The 17,508-nt window shown below is 40.1% G+C and overlaps 1 long non-coding RNA gene across 1 annotated transcript; it reads left to right on the forward strand.

The window, feature by feature from the left end:
* The first annotated feature begins 37 nt into the window (after positions 1 to 37).
* On the forward strand, positions 38 to 13,042 carry LOC104911112. Its single transcript, XR_004159898.1, has 3 exons — positions 38 to 4,468; positions 10,725 to 10,831; positions 12,482 to 13,042. It is a non-coding gene; the product is annotated as an uncharacterized LOC104911112 (long non-coding RNA).
* Positions 13,043 to 17,508: the final 4,466 nt, after the last annotated feature.

Consider the following 17,508-nt stretch of genomic DNA (forward strand, 5'->3'; position numbering starts at 1 on the left):
GCAGCGGGTTCGTGCTCTGGGGCTGGTGAGGGGGGAGGCGGGTTGGGTCGGGGTGAATACGGGGCTGGAGGTTATCGCCGTGCGAGGCGGGCAGCCTCAGGCGTGGTGGTGGACGCCGTTGGAGCAAAATATAAAAAGCAGGAGAGGCCGATCGTAAAGTGGATGGTAAACACGTGTCGGAGCAATAAAGGTTAATAAGAGCGTGAGATTTTTATGGGGCTGTTTACGAGGAGGAAGTAGGGAGGCTGCGTTATAATAAAGCACGGAACCTTTACTCCTTCGAATTCCCGAGGATTCGTGGCTCGGACGTTCTCACCTTCAAGGCACGGGCATTCTTTCTGCCAGAAGTCGTCTGTGCGTTTTTCAAAGGCTGCAGCTTTTTCCCATTGTACTGCTTCAGTGTGCTCCTGGGGTGTGTTTCGACAGGAGCTCCCTTGATCTAGAAGAAAACTTGGTGGAGATGTTCACCTTAAAACATGCTTTGCTTCTGATCTGCAAGAGCTCGGCCTTCCTGAGCATCTTGATTTGTTTTATTTCTTGTTTTTTGCTTGTGTCTGTCTGTCGCTTCAGGCTTAGATCTTTGAACTAGCAGTCACAATAATTGCTGAATAACCTCCTAGTGCCTTTAGCTGTCTTTTCTATTGCTTTTTTTTATAGAATAGCTTATCAGCTAGATTAAAACACTGCAGTGACTTGGCACCACGTGTACACAGTAAACTTTTTTTTCTTCATTCCCCTTAGCTGTATTCTTGGGAGCTCTGTAACGTGAGGTATCTGTATGCAGGTCTGTAAGAGGCAGCTTTACTGGAAAGAATATTGCTGTGGCACATGTTTAAAAATCCTTACACCTTTACTGTGTTATAGGAAATGGGAAGGTGGGTGCAGCATGCATCCAGCAGGTTTATGTCCTGTTGCATCTCTGCTGATGAGGAGACCTCTGGGTACAGACAGAATTTATATATCTGTTCCAGGACCTGCCTGCACCTCTACGTACCAGCAGAAGCCTTAAGTAGGGATAATGTGAGATTTGCTACTGAAGCAGCTGCAGTAGCCCAGTGTTCTCAGATATGTTTCAGCATTCTTGTTTATCAGACTTGACCTGAGTTTCTTAATGCTTTACTACGATCGGGGCATTTTCAGTATTGCTTCTTGTCTTTTAGTTTATCATTCCCCAGGAGTTTTTGCAGATATTTGTTGCCTTGGTAACTGCCCTTAGGTGAGAAGTACCGTTTTAATTCATTGGTCAGAAAAAAAACCACAAAACACAACAGTATAAATCAAAGCAAAATAAAATACTGAATTGTTTATTGGAATGGGAGTTGTAAATTAAGAAAAGTTGTGTGGGCCCTCTAATGATATTTCTCTTGAGGGTTTGCAACACAGTATCTTGAATTGTTATCCTATTGCAAGGTTTTTTTGAGGCAGGAGAGAGGTTTTGGTGGAAGAAGTATCCAGCTTCTTAATGTACTTCATCTTGACACAGAGCTGCCTGTGCTACATGGAAAAATGCCAGATACCAATTCTTCTGTTTCCACTTGATTGTCCTGCCAAGATGCTTTGTGTTTGGGGCATAAGAGTGAAAAAAGAGCCTTTCAGCATTTGCACTTCCAGGAATTCCCAGATGTCATTTAAGCATCATCTTGTTCACGCTTGATCCAAGCGCATAAAGCTAAAATATACATTAGGGGAAGGAGATCTGGATAGGACAAAGGAGAAAATATAAACTGCTTTAAAGCTATGGGGCAGATAAATCTGCAAAGACTTGCTGTAGGGTTGAATAGCTCACGGCTCTGAACTGTGGTAGACAAAGCAGGTGTGTTTGTTTATGACAGCAATGTGATGGGGCCTGGTTGTCATCTCAGGTAAAGGAAGTCTTTCTGACATCTTGATAAGCGTGGAACTTTCAGCCATTTTAGCTCCGTATGTTGCAGAAGAAAGAACATAACTCTCCCTTCACCCTGAATTCAGCCAGCAACAGTGAGGAGCAAGTAGTGAGGACCCCAGGCTGAGCAGGAGTCTTCATTAAACTCAGAAGAGAATTTCAGTTTTGGAGGTAGCTTGTGTGAGTTTATTTACTTTGTGAAAGCTTTATCTCGGAACTGGAATCATGGTCCATGAGCTGTCTTTGTCCCATGTGCACGCGTTGTCATACTGTCTTCAATCTTCTCAGTATGTTGTGGTCTGTTTTTTAATTTGCATTGGCCATTTTACTGGCTGCCCTGCTAGAGTGCTAGGGGCAACCTGCACAGTTTGGTAGCCAGTCTGTACTGTTGTAGACCTAGAACTAATTTAATGATTTGACTTGATGTGATATCTTTAGACTAAGATGATACAAAGCGGTCTTAGAATTACCTGTTAGATTACATATGTTGGTTAAAATTAGTTGTAAATGTAATTTGGAATAGCTGGTTTAGATATTGCAGGCAAATGAGTAGGCACTTTGGGCTCTTTATCCTTGTCAGCAGCACATCTCGAGGAGGTCTTAAGTGAGGATGTGAGTGAGAGGGTGAGTGGTTGCTGAGCGTGCATTGTGTCATGTTGGTACATAGCAGGCTTCCCTTTGCAGAGAAATGTTTTCTCTGCGGTTGCATGCTATGTGTTCTCTCAGAACCAATTTCTTGATTATTAGAAAAACTCAGCTGAAGTTCCAGAATGGCTTATATTGCTTTTGCTTGAAATTAATTCAAGTTTTTCAGAACCTTGGTCTGAAAATAGGTCTTTGCTGTAGCTTTCACTTCTGTCTGCAGGCTGTTTTGTACTATGCCTTTCATAATAATAACATCGTTCTTATTTGCTAGATTTCAGCATTACACATGTCAAAGTAAATCCGTCATTCTTCAAACATCTTATTTAAAATTCAGTTTTTCACTGCATCCGTAAATATTCTTTGCTATTTTTTACTCAAAGTGTGTGGTTCAAAAGCAATTGCAGCATATATATATCTGGGATATCCACAAATGCTTCAGAATCAGTTGGCTTTCCAACTGAGGATTCGTGCCTGTTTTCCCAAACCAGAGGAGATGGTTATTTATGAAGTCTGTAACTGAAGTATCTGGCATCGTTCAAGTCCACGTACGAAAGTGATAGCATCTTGCTTAACTTACTCTAGAGATTTGCAGGATGGATACCAAGCATCCTAATACATGCAAACATTTTACAAGGTAAAGCTTTGAATGGTTCTTCCTGTGGGAAAGCAATGAAATAATGATCTTTCAGGAACAGAAATATTTTGAATGTCATCTCTAGGTCTTGCAGTTCCCATAGGTAAAACAGTGTGAAGGAAACTCTTCTCTCATTGACAGTGCTAGATTCCCTTCTAGATCACTGTCTTAAAATCTCCCTGCCACCTCAGCTGTACCTGCTCATTATTTACTGTCCACAAATTCCTGTTTTCTATTTAAGCTTTTAAGTAATAATTAAAAAAAAAAGAAGTCTTGTGACAACTTGACTTAGTGAAGAATTGCATTTCTTCTCTGTATTGTCTTGCCTGTCTTTGTGTTATGACTGCAGAGTGCTTAGCACGATTCCTGAGTAGAACAGTGAAGAGTCCTTGCACAATCAAAAGAGCTGTTAGGATTTACTGTTGGGAATGATCAATGTGTAAGGTCTTCGGAGAAGGGGTTGCGTATTTACTTCAGGGGTTTTGACTGCTCAGAAGCTTGTGTGAGTGCATTTCTGGTTCTGTGGTACTATGTTCCTAGTATAGCTGAAAGTTACAGCTTACACTTACTCAGATGAGAAAACTTTTCTGCTAGAATTTCTAACTTAGTTCCTTACCACCACATAAAATACATGATACACTAAATAGAAGGAACGGGCAGCAGCACAGGGAGAAAAGGTTCAAAAAGACTGCTGTAATTAGCTTTTGGGCAAAAAATGCCAAGCGTGTGTGTGCTTCCAAAACCAACAAGGGAGACCTGGCCAGTTCAGCAGTTCTTGAAATGTTGGTAAACGTGGGGATTCCCTGGAAGGGAGGTTTTTGTCTCTCTTCCAAGTTGCTGCCAAATTCTATTGGGTAAAGAAGAGCATTGGTAGTTTCTGTGTTGATGAGGTGGACTTCAGCAAAGTGAACTTGGACTCATTTCAAAACAGTGACGACTCCTTTAAGTTTGTACACTTCAGTCTTTTCTTTCCGTACAGAGCATGATGGTGAACGAGTGTGTGCGTGTGTGGAGGAACTTGTCTGAGCCATGGGCTCTGTCAGAGACCATGTATGGGTAAAGCACTTGGGCCAGTTCAGCCCTCTGCTCCTCCCTCCTGGAGAGCCGAGCAGAATCCCTTCTGCTGAAATGCTTGTTCCACTTTCTATATTTGTACAGCAGCAGCAGCAGCTAGCTAAGCGGTGTGGCCGGCCTTGTGTGTGTGTGTGCGGCATTTGCTGAGCGGAATTGAGAGCAGGGTCACGGTCTCTGTCGTTACGTCTGTCTGTCTGTCTGCGTCTGGGGAAGACTGGCATTCCGAGTGAAAGGTGATCTATTTGTGGATGCTGTGTTGTTTGTTTGTTTTTTAATGTAAAATGCAATTTGTCCAAGCTGGGAGTGGAAGAGGGAAAGCAGCTCTCTTGCAGGGAGAGTATGTGGTGAGTGGCAGCAGCACCAACAACGTTACTGCGAGCTGCTGTCTTCTGGGCGGGTTTAATAGTCTTGCCTGCTTTGGGGAGTGGTCAGCCAGGGTCTGATTGTTGCCTTAGAAGGTCTGTTGTCCCTGTCTGCCATGAAGATTAATGAAAACATGATCCTGCCTTTGCTTGTTAAGGGCGGGAGGGATTAATGAAGAGCCAGACCCCGGCCAGCCTAGTGTAGAATAAGGAGTTGGTGTTGAGGGGATGGAGTTGTAGGAAATACCCTATTAGGAAGAGCTGGAAACTTGTTCCTGGGACTTCCCTGGCTGTTGATTTGCATAAACTTTGTACTAAGGTTCTGCAGGCAGTGGGAGGGCTATTCACAAGTGGTTTTCTTAAGCAGTAGATCAGGTGAACAAATAGTGAGGGCAGTCTGTTGGCTGCTTGAACTGTAGTCAACTGTTGATACAGTAGTGGAAGGGTGCTCAAAATAGTGGCAGTAACTGGATCCGCCGTTAACGTTGGCAAGAAATCAAGAAGGGGGGAATGGGAAATAGGATACAAGTGCTTTTTTTCTGTCTTTTAGGGAATGCTGTCCGCTTCAGTTTTTCTTGCCCTTTGATTATCTGTGCAAACTGAAATCTGCTTTTGGAATCTGAGTGAAGAAAACATCGTTTTACTTATAAAGTAGAAGTATCATCTTGAAATCTTTTTTGAGAACAGTGCTTCAGAAAATCAGCCTGATTTATTTTTCTTTCATACCACTGCAGTGTCTTCAGCATATTTCCTGCTGAGAAAGCTGTGTGTACCTTGAATTTGGAATGAGGAACTCCTGGAGATGAATGGTGGGATCTCAGCTGCCTGGCAATGCCTGAATCCCACAGTGCATGCAGGCAGGGAGCTGTGGTTGATGTGTGACAGAGGGACGTGTCATGCATGAGCTCAAGCATCTTTATCATGTGACTGCTTTTGGATCATTCTTTGTGTAACAGGGATACACCGTGGTAGTTTTCTCAACTTCATCAGGCAGACCTGTGGAATTTGTTTGGATTTTTAGGATATTAAGCATGCGTTCTTAAGCATTCTTATAGTTTTGGAATTGTCACGTCCTCTTAAAGCTCTCTGCCTTTTTTCCTGCTTCTCTTCCTGACTCCCCACCTGACATCCTCTGATTTGTGCTAGCTGGAACAAAGTGGCACAAGCAACATAAACTGTTTCTAAGTTTACAGTAACAATCAAAAGCAAATGTTGGTACTATTCAGTGCCAACAATCAAGACTGTGCAATTCTTCTATTTTGAAGTGTTCTCCAATAACATACTTAATTTTTGCCTGTAGTCTTGTAGCAGGCATGTGATTAGGCAGTTTCAACCAACACTTGGAAGTAGGCTATCGCAGATTCAAAAACTGTTTATCTGTTCTGTGAAAGACATAATGACAAATGGATAGAGCACCGTAGAAATGCATGTTTGCCAAGTGCATTGAGTAGACGAGATATAGCCAGGCTTTAGAATGGCATTAGGAGTTTTAAATCTTCCATTTTGTGAAAATCTTCTTACCGATGCTTAAGACAATGACATTGTTTAGTCCAAACAAAGCAGTCAGTTGTGTTTCTTGGAAGGCAAACGCTTTGAGCTGTGTAGCAAATTTATCGTGTACCTGTTGCCAGCCAGTGCAAAAAGAGAGACTTTGTACACTGCCCATTTCCAGGAATTCCAGTGGTTCGTGGAGCAAAATATGATGCTTTAGATGCGTAAGGGCAGGAAATCCTACTTGGTGTATATACTTGGAGTTTAGGGGATAATACCTGTTAATCCATTCTGGATTGACTGCATTGTTATGCTGTTTGTAAAAAGCAGTTACATCAGGGTTGGAGACAAGTAAGAAATTAACTTTTATCTGACATTCTTTGTAGGTCCTGAAATTCCATAGCAGGAGGGTTTTGTTTTTAATTTCTTTTAAATATTTATTACTTTCATTCTGTGCTTTTTTTGGCATCATAATTGTGCAGTTGGAGAATAATGTTATATCAGGGGTGGATATGTGGGAAGATTGTGGGAATTTGGAATTCAGCCCAGAATGAAGTTAGCTATATTTGTAAAGGCTGTTGAAACAGAGGCGTTAAACTTGAAGGGAAGAGGTAAGGTTGATAAGTGATTTAAGCAAAAGCTGATAAGACAAGGTCGCTGAGGATTTACTTTTGATTTAGGAAGCTGAATTATGCAGTTAAGGAAGGGGCCGACATCTTTAAATAATGGAAATAGTTCATGGGTGCAGAGCTGGGAAGTGAAGATAATTGTATAGATGAACACTCACAAACCGTAGTGTGTTAGTAATGGGAATAGTGGAACCCTCATCACTTGGGACCTTTAAAACTAAAAATGGTTAATGAGAAGAGAATTAATTATGACAAACTCAGCACCTAAGTCTGATAGTGCAGATCCACGAATCATCTGAATGAGCACATGCTGGTAAAGAAGCTAGTTCCATCTTTCAGATGTTTCCCCTTTCCTTTGTGCTGCCTGGTTCTTTTGTGAGGTTGTGCAGTGAATTGAAGCGGGGAAGATGGCTGGGTTAAAACTGCTGGTTTCCTGTGATTGGTAGGCTAGATCAGACCTGCATCACTTCCTTCCCTGGGCTTATTACACACAGGTAGGGATGGATAGCTGGGGAGGGAAGAGTTATGCTCTGTTCTAATGTCAAAAGCAATGACTTAAAATGGATCTGCAGTAGGATTATCTTGAATGGTGCATGTGCATTTTCTCTATGTTTTTATCTCATCTTTTTGGAGACCTTATAGCTAGTCTTCTCTGGAAATACAACCTGAAAAGTTTAATTAAGAATCGTTTGCATGTGGCAAATATCATTTGGTCCTAGGCAGAAAGGTGTTCTCCAAACACACTTTATTATGCATGCATATCTGGTACATGCCATGTTTGGTGTTGATATGCAGAGAATCCTGCTCTTGTTTTTGGGGAAGAAATGGGTAACTTTCCTAGTGTAAGGATAAAGAGAAGACAGCGTGCCGTGTTCTTTGTTCTGTGTGGTTTTGATTCTGGAAGTATGAAGTACCTGTAGAATCTAAATGTGAGGTACAGAAACTCAGAGAAACTGGCAAGGTATTAGTGGGTTTTGTGTCTGTTTGGTGGCCTCGTGCAGCCAGAATGGTATTTGTAGCACTTGCTGTGTCATAAAGTTCCTGTTAGCGGTGGAAAGCAGCTGATGTCATGCTGTGCCTTCCAGGAAAAGTGAATGGAAAAAATGGATGGAGATGTCAGTGAAAAACATCTGAAAATATGTGCGTGAAACTACAAGCAAGGGCTGAGTCTTTCCCATTCTTGGCAAAGCATAGGGACAGCCTTGATCCTTGGAACTTCTTCCTTCCCAGCCCTTCATAAAGGGCAGTGACTGATCCAGCCTTTGCAGGAGGGAGTGTTTCTGAGGCCTTGAGTAGAGAGGAGCAAGTGAAACTGCTTGGCACAGGTGTCCCTGAGCAAGAAACGCCAAAGGTTAGCAGTCTGGGTGGGGTGTTTCAGGGTCCTCAAAAGAGCTACACGCATGCTTTGTGCAGTAGAAGGCTACTGAAATGAGCAGGAAAGAAGTCTCTTGATCTACTTAACTAACTTTGGCTAAGAATGGACGCTGTGGTCCTTTAGGCAGAGAGAAGTTCAATTTAAGCGTGGTGCTGCGTTTGTGAATGATACTCAGAAAGATGTTCCATGGTGCCCTGCAAATTTATTGATGTGTTTTGGGGTGATTTTGGCAGTGTTCGGCTGTGAATTAATGCAGAAAAACTCGCGTTTCTCAATTATTTACAGCGGTTTTTATACTTGACATGCTATATGAAGATATTGAAATACTGTAAAAAAAAAAAAGAAACCAAAATATATCAAGTGAAGACAAATGTGAAACTTTCAGAGAGCCTGAGTGGAGGCTTAGGAAGAACTCCTTTGCAATGAAATGCTTAGATCTGTTCAAAAACTCAAATGAAATCAGAAGTCAAAATATTCCCAAGGTAATGTTCCCATAGGAAAACCAGTAGTTTCCTCTGAAGAAGAAATAGTATGAAATGTTTTTGAGAGTTACAACTTCACATGCCCAGTAGTAAAATTTCTTTAAGTGTTAATAAAAAATTACCTGCTTTTGAAACTGATTTGAATCAGTTTTCATTCTTTAAAATGGAGTGTTGGCCTCAGTTCTTTACAGATGTAAAGTAAGAGTTTATCCATTCAGTTCTGCAAAGAACGCAACTGTGTGCCTGTTGCCAAACGTGTGTGTGTGTGTATGTTATGTAAATATGTTGCAAATGTGGGATTTCAAGCGTAAGTCAACTTCTCGATCAGTTACATTCTGAACTTTAGGAGTTGGGACACATCAAAATTGTTTTCACTCTGAAGCTGGCAGTAGATGCTGAAAATGTGTTCCCTCTTTGTAGTGGGTGCATTAGTGGAGAATGGTGATGGCTTTAGTTAGAGACTTACCATATATTTTTTTTCCCCTCTGAATTTAAATCTATTTGATTCCATGAAATCAAAGAAGGGCTTACTTTACTGTGGAGCTATGCAAACTGTGTTTATAGACATTACACAGGGATGCTTTTCCCCAAGGTTTTTACTTCTGGGTTTAATGATAGAGAAGTGAAAGTGTTTCAGTTTTTTGGCTGAAATGGATGAGGCTGTTGAAATGCAGTATTGCTTCCAAAAGCAGGCACAGTGTTTTAGCTGAGAATTTTGCTTCTGTTCAGTATACCCCAGTCTTTTACCCAAATAAGCTGTTAAGCTACGGCCGATTAGTCTTCCCTTGGCATGTGTGGTACCATAAAGCAATTGGGAATTTTCCCATCTCCTTTTTTGTTCTAAACTGCATTGATCCTCAAATGAGTACCTCTCTTATTCTTTAATCTGTTCTTCCTATTATACCTGTTAATGGGTAAACTCAGGCTCTGGTAGTTGAGCAGACTGTCATGGGTGGTTCAGCTGGTGTGCTAACTGGCTGTACAGACTGTCTGGTAACCTGCGTGCAGATGAGTCATTTTGCCTGGAAGACTGGAGAAAACAGTATCTGACAGCTCTGTGTGCAGAAATGAACAGGCACAGTGGCTAGTAGCTGTTGCTTTGTGTTGCTCCAAGTGTTGAGAGGGGCAAGGGCGTCCAGGTTGCTTTAGAAGATGGCAGATTCTCAGATTAGAAAGTATGGTTGTCTCCTTGGTAAGTTTCTGGCAACATAGGAGCCTTTAGTTCCTGACAGGTTTCTCATTGCTCTCTCTGTTGTCTTTTTGTCTTGTAAGTGATGTTGATTGGAAAGTGGTGTGCCTTCTGTGGGTTGTGATCTAAACTGCCGCATTAAAACTTGAGCTACTTTGTTCAGGTCTCTCTATTTGTAATCTCACTTATCCAGTCTGCTTGCTCCTCCACTCTCAGATGTGTCATTGCTCTCCTCCTTCATTTCTTCCTTAGAATAGCTATTTTTATATTTCAAAATTCTTAGTATCGGCTATATTGGTACTAAATGTGTATGCATCCGTCATGAGTCCAGACTTAACATTGATTTACGTGAGAGAACGTTGATACCACGATGTCTGTTTTACCTGTTTTCTTTTTAATTGTAAGCGGTAGGCTTGATGCCCACAGATGTTCAATTCCTGGAAGGTGCAATCGGAAATCAGAGCTAACTGGTCTAGGCAAGTGCTGACTGTGGCAGTAATTCCATTGATTGGAACCCCATTAATTGATCCAGTAACCTCTTAAAGATAGTCCTGGGTGCTGGGGAGACTGAAGCTTTGCCACTAAGTAACAAAGTGGTATCATAAGATTTATTGGGCTCATCTCCATCCTCCAGTACTTAGCAGCCAGAGCCATTTGTTTTCATTACCAGCTGCAGTTCTGTTCGTATTGTGTGGCATACTGGAAGTTACAGCTCTGCTCATCAGTGGGTATATTTTGTCTCTCTTGGGTGCGGCAGGGCCAAGCGTTAAAGCTTCATTTTCCTACCTGGGGTTGTCAGGTGGTGTCGTCGTTCCTGCCAACTTTGTATACCAAAAATTAGAAGTGACGTTGGAACTCAGATACAGCATTTCAGTAAAGAAGGGTAACTGCAGGAAAAGCCTTAGTGAAAGATATGATGTCCTAGTTTACACTTATTAGTTGTTTTGTTGTCCTCACGAAGAACCCACGCTCAAGCAACTATGAAAACATCTGGCTATCGGCCTCTGGTGCTCAACTGGGGTGAATCTGCATGCAGGAGCATGCCAGCTGTGTGTACCTTCATCTGAGGTATCCAAGTTCTGATTTCTTCTGAGAAGGAAAAAAGTTGTCAGATTCCTTGGCCTTTGGGCTATGTCTGTCTGGTGTGTGAACTTGAATCAAATATTCAGTGTATTTATGTTCTGCATGCAATTATATGAGCCATATTGAAACAATTTTGTTTTGAGAAACACTTATGATTTAAGACCATTCTCCCAGGCTTTCTACAGGTGGTCGTCAGATTTGCTGCTTGCTTTCATGCAGCTTTTATTGTGTTGGATTTTGTCTTTGATTTGGTGAGGTGTATATATATATTTTTTTTCTTAAAAGGATCCAAGAGTTCTGGTTTCCTCTGGCTATGTTAGCTGTAATTCATCTCCTTTGAAGTTTTCAAATTAATTCTCTAGTTTAACATAGTTACGTGTGCTCAGGGAAGGTTTTCTTTTTACCATTTAAAAAGTTGTTTACTGGTATATTCATAGGCATTTACATGATTGATGAGCTGTATGTTTCAGATTTTACTGAAAGTTGATTATCACAGAAATGTAACTCAGTTTTTATGACATTTTAACTTGGATGAAATACTTTCTAAAGTTCGGGAGTAAGTGGAAGAAAAGTAACATTTCTATTACGTGTTCTGAAGCCAGGGCTGTTAGCAGGAATCTGAGATCACGTTTGGGCCATAAACAAATACTATTTAATTAAACATCAAAAAAGCAGAGGAATGTGGGTGAGGTGAAATAAGGTGTAGTCAGATAAAATATTTGCTAGGATCACGAGTAGAAGTTAGCGTCTGAAATGGCACATTTGTTTCTTCTGAATTCATTATTCCAAATGTTATAATGAAACAAAACAAAAATGTGTTACCAATAGCCAATTTTCAGTAATGTTCTGGAAAATGTAAGTGAACTCATAATTTTGAAAATAGGCATTTCAGGCAACCAAATTATATTTCTCAGGATTCCTGGATTGGTTTTTATTTTTCTTAATTAGTATTTGTAAGAAAACTCAATTTTTTGTTTAAGCTTCTGTACTCATTTAGAGTACAGAATTAATATTAATGTTTTAATAATATTAATATATTTTATTAATATTATTGAACAAAATAGGAATGAATTTAAAATAGCTATAAAACAAGGATGTAAAATTTCCAAGAGGTCTCCCTGTGGAAAAGAGGGTGTGAGTACATGTGATAAATGTCCAAGGATATGGAAGAGAATAAGGATCACTTATTCACACTTCTCAAAGAATATAGAACAAATGTTATGAAGAGGCCTGCAAAGCAAGGAAGATGTGTACACTCAAATAGCCTTATAAAACTCTTCTTGTAGGTGAATGATGGTTTTGGTTGCTTGCCTGTAAACAGATAACTTGTATTTTCTGTAAAGTATTTCAAGGCTGCCATAAGCTTAGTATACAACCTAAGCAGAAGCATAGAAGAAGTTGAAAAATAAAATGAAATTAAAGTCTTGTATTTCAGTGTATTCAGCTTGTGTTGTGAGCAATTATTGAGCAGTGTAATGAGGATTGTTACCACCTTATGAAAACTTGCATTACTAGAAGTGGGCTTTAGTCTCACAGGTCTCATACTTCCTGCAAGGTGCGGTTCATGTTGTAATTATTGCTATTAGCTGATTCTAACTCTGGAGTACTCAATGTCTGTTTTTCTTTTTCTTTTAGAGTGAAGACTGGAAGTGCTAGAGAAGTGCATAGCTGCAGGTATGAACCAACTACAGTTTGTGGCCCACAGTTGCTTATTGGAGTTTCATGTCAAACGTTCAGAGAGAAGTTGTCTTTACTTTCAGTGATGAAAGCAGTCACTCTCTACTCCAGCGAGCAGCATTCCCTCAACCTTAAGCTCTTTGGAGTTTGCTGCCCTTGTGCTGCTGAAGGGTGTTGGGAGTGTAAACAATTTAGGACTGCTAGTAACTGGCTAATAGGCTCGTTTAGCTTCATCTGTAACTTAATAGTTTTATAAATGTAAGTAACTACAAAGTAGGATTGTGTGTCATGATAGTAATTCATTCACTGGAATAAATCTCAAGTATTCTATTGTACATAAAACCTTAAAGATATTAGTGGAAAATCTCTGAACAGGCATTAGTTGCAGCATAAAAGGAAAATATTTGTATGTAAATGCTTGGAGCTAAATGTGAGGATTTTCTGAAGCAGTTCTGCTGATGCCTGAAGTCCAGTAAGAGTGTAGTTTCATGAGCCAGTTCCTCCTTCCTGCTTTATTTGATTTCCAGTTGTTTTTGGGTTTTTTTTTTTTTTTTTGGGTTTTTTTTTTGTATATGATTCTCGCAATGATTTGACTGCATGGCAAACAGTCACTTTGCTAACCTGGTTAAAAGCTATTTCACAATCAAGTGGTTATTTCTCTGGTTTAGCAAATTGGGTTGTGTGAAACTCTCCAACAACAACAACAAAAAATAGATCTGATGGTAACTGTGCAGCTTAAAGACTTGTGGCTGCTATGTTAAGTAACACTTCATGCTCAGATTGCAGTGGCTGCTGGTCTTCTGGTAATCACCTGTACTGTGGCAGAAATACTTCAGGTGTGCTTTAGTCCATCAGCAGAGCAAGGAGGCTCTTTGAGAGGGAAACAGTACACCAGCCATGGCACTTCTCAGCTTTTATACAGAATGCTGGTGGTAGCTTTACCAGAGCTCTTGAGAGATGAAAAATGTGTTTTTTTCAATTTCAATAAGAGTCAATCTTATCCCTGCCACACTCTTAAATGTAAGGCTTTCTAAAGAAAAATGTATCACATCGATACCAGCTTCGGAGATATTTGAAGTGATTTGCTGACAAGGTGGATGCTTGTTAACAGATTTACCTAAGCTTGGAGGTGAAATGTGATACAGAGATCCAGATTAAAGTAATTGTCCCTTTTCAGGAGATCTGAGAAATAAAGCCACGTTATGATTTTACAAATTCCTGTGAATGCTGAAAGGACAAAATTGAGTTTGTCCCATTGTACAAATCTGCCATATTATTCTTTGCCTGGCTTTGAATTTTCCATAGCTTAATCAAGTTTCTCAGTTGCAAGAAGAATGATGGTACTGGAAACTTCTTCATACTTTGTTCTCACCTGTTTGTAGCTAGAGGTTGAGCTGGGAGCCAGTGGCATTGATCCTGTCACCTGTTAGATACAAGGCAGCCAGAGGTGCTGCGAGAAAGCATCAATGACTAGGAAGGATTCCTTCCTTCTGTTGTACTTCCTTAACTAGGAACTTAGAAGCTTGACTTGCTCTGTGGATAGAGAGAAACATCCCCTTACCAGCTTTGGTACACTGACTTTCTTGTCCTGTTCAGACAGAAAAAGAGCCAGGAAGAACTATGGAAAAAATGTCTGGGGCAAACATTGCTGAAGAAAATAGAACAAAATAAGATCTGTGGTCAGTGGAAAATCATACGTGATAGGGTGGCTTATAGATGATGCCAGTCCTGCTGGCTAGTCTAGTTGCAGTCCAGGAATTCCATAATTTTTGAGTGATTTTTAGAAATTGGTGATTGTATGGAAGTGCCTATTGGAAGGCATTGGTCTCCAGGCACTGCAGGTATTGCACAGCGTACAACTCCTTTCCCAAGTGGCTAGCACTCTGTCACTTATCCTTCCCTCTCCTTTGCTACTCCTTTAGGACCATAAAGAACATATGAAAGAGGGGTTACTGTGTTTGTGTCTGAGACATTTCTACCTTCTGAGACAGTCTAATCTGTGATTAGACCTCGTTCTTCAGACTTAAAGGATTCTACCAATTACAAAATGCAGTTCCAGAATCAGTTTGGATTATGGAAATAACAAAATGTTCACATTATTTAAATAAATTAGTCCAGTTTATGATTGCTGAAACTAAGTTATGGAAAGGAAAACCTCACTTGGGTGCAAGATACATAGTTTCTCATCCTTAAAAGAAACCCTGAATTCATTTGTCTTAATGTGATGGTAGAGAGGTGTCCAAATAAAGAGGAGTAATTCTCCAACATCTGTTAAGGTTATATAAAATTCCTTATGTACATCCCACTATAAAATACCTCTTATGATGAACTAAATGAATTGACAGTACAGAAATGGATTGGGGTAGAACTGTGATGGAATTCTGATTCTAGTCTGGTAAGTGTATGACACTGAAGAAGAGTCAGCTTTGCTTTGAGATGAGGAGTCAATGAGCCTTTGTTTCTTGCTTTCATGGTCATTGCTGTCTCCAAGTTTTTGAAATGGAGACTTTATTCTGAGACTTGTGTTTCTTCCTTCTATTCAGAAACTTGTATGCCATGCTTTGCCAAGGCAAATTACAGTTATTCTTGTCAAGAATTAATGCCGTGTAAGCACTGATAGTTTCAGGAGTGAGGAACTTGTACCTGCTGGATTGTCACTTGTCAAATCCACGTTCACTGTGCTGATGGTCTTCTGGGCAAATAAATTTACCTTTATGCTGTTACAACACTTTGTGAACAGTCAATGTTCTTGTCCTGCTCCTCCTTAGGATGGTCCTTTTTTAGCTTTCCTGAAAGTGCAAAAAATTATCTGCGTGGCATCCCTGTACCAAAAGCCAGAGGAAATCATGCCTTGTCATGATGTGACAAGGAAGATAGAAAGGAGATTATTGCAGTGTGATAGGAAAGATTATTGCAGTGTTTCGTATTTCAAATGTGGATTGTACTCTTCTGGAGCTGTCTGTGCTGTCTGTAAACTCTTCAGATAACCTGCAAAGGAACACTTGGATAAAATGAAATTGGAGAGAAATAGTGCTTTATTCTTTTTATTTGTTACTATAGTGCAATTCTAACTGTTCCTGTTTTGTATCTGGTACTATCAGAAGAAACAATTTGAGATTAGATTTGCCTGGTTGTTCTGATTGCTGCAAAGGACAGAGAAACTTGAGATTTGTTGCTTTGTTTAGTCCAAAAGGTCCCTTGACACCTAAAAAGGGAAGGGAGGAATCTTAAAGAATGCAGTGTTCTTTAAGAGGATTTTTAAGCAGATCTGACTGCTATTCTAAGGACTATCAGAAATATCACAGATTTAAAATTTATTCAGTAATACAAAGTTTGTTCCTTTGAGTTTAGGTCATGCATGCCTTTTCTGAAGTTTAAAAAACAGAACACGTGAACTGATCAGTTTTTAATTTTCTTTAAATTCTTTATGCAAACTGGGGTACACTGCTTGTGACAAGCCTTAGCCAAAGGTATTTCTCATTACTGTAGTTCTCATGTGGAGTGACAGAAGAATCTTCGTCTATGGTATTGTGCTGGAATGGTACAGCTGGTTCTGCAGTCTCCCCTGGGAAATGTGGTTAGGTGGCTTGCCCATTCTAGTGCTCTGTGATGTGTCTTTCTGACTAAGTACAGAGCTGCACGTTCCTGTAATATAGGAAACGACAGCAAAGTTCAGGCCTTTTTGAAAACAGGTTCCTAGGTCTTGTTTGTACTCATAAATTAAAGCTGAAGTTGATCTAAAATATCATGTTCTACAGAATTAATTGCTTGCAGGGTTGTTTCTTAGATAAAAGGCTGAAGTACCTTATGGTAAACTCTTGGCTGTTAGTAGTGACCTTTTCTAACCTTAAAAATTAAAATAGTTCTTGTAAGCTCAGAAACAATGTTTGGGAGAGAGAAAGAGGAGAAAGGCAGCATAAATGCAGCTGCACCTCTGCTTTCAGGGCAGGAGGGCTCGCAAGCATTGATCTGTGGAAGATTGGGCGTTGTGTACCATCCAGACTTCCTACGTGTGTCATGGTCTGAATTCAGTTAATAAAAAACAAGGAGAACAAAAAATAACAAAACAACCAAATCCTGCTGCTGCCTTAAGTATTCCATCCTGCCTCCTTCTAAAAGCTCTGTCATTCCACAGGGCAAAGATGCACATCCTCACTTCTTGTACTCTCATTTCCTGCCTTGACTCCTGCTCTGTCGTATTGCTGCTTTTATTTCCTCTTTCTATTGTTGTGACCAAGCCTTTTTTCCTACTTTCTCAAGATTTTTTTCCTGTCTACGTTGCCAAAGTATCCACAGATCTTTCAGATCTCTTTGGTATTTAATTTTCCATAGTTTGCCTCTGGCAAAGTATGAGCATTGTTATGTCCTAGCACTATAATGATAAGAACTCTAAATGCTTCCCAAACTGTTTGCTGGAATTGTTGCAGGTGTTTAAAATGAGGATAACAGGATTAAATCCTTTACTTTTTTTAATGGCTGTATGCCTTTATAAACAGTAAGTCAATAATGAGAGGAAGAAACTTATAAACTTCTGCTTCAAAAACATTAGCCCTAGGATACGTGCATCAGTGCTGTTTCTTTGTATCAATTATTAATTGTAAAGTGCCTCGCAAACAAGGATAAACATGCAATGATTACTCCTTGTCTTTGCTTTGACAAAGTTAATTATTATGGGGTGCCTGCGTTAAGGCTTGCCATTATCTGTTCTACAAGTACAGCTGCTTTAATATGTTGTCATGCATTAATTGCTCCAGATTCATGATTTGGCCTTGGAGCTATTTGTTCATCTCTGTATGTGCCTCATGCCAGTTATCTTTTCTACTGTTCCTTCTCAGGTCTCTGCTGTCTACTTTGTATCAAATGAGTTTTGCTGATTTTTTTTTTTTTTCCTAGTTATTGTTTTTTTTTAACCCACTGCTACCACCACCAAAAAGTAGCTGATAAAGATGATTTTGTTTCCTTCTCAGTTCCTTTGGTCTGAAAAA

The sequence above is a fragment of the Meleagris gallopavo genome, chromosome 5, assembly GCF_000146605.3.
Source record: "Meleagris gallopavo isolate NT-WF06-2002-E0010 breed Aviagen turkey brand Nicholas breeding stock chromosome 5, Turkey_5.1, whole genome shotgun sequence".
Classification (NCBI taxonomy): domain Eukaryota; kingdom Metazoa; phylum Chordata; class Aves; order Galliformes; family Phasianidae; genus Meleagris; species Meleagris gallopavo.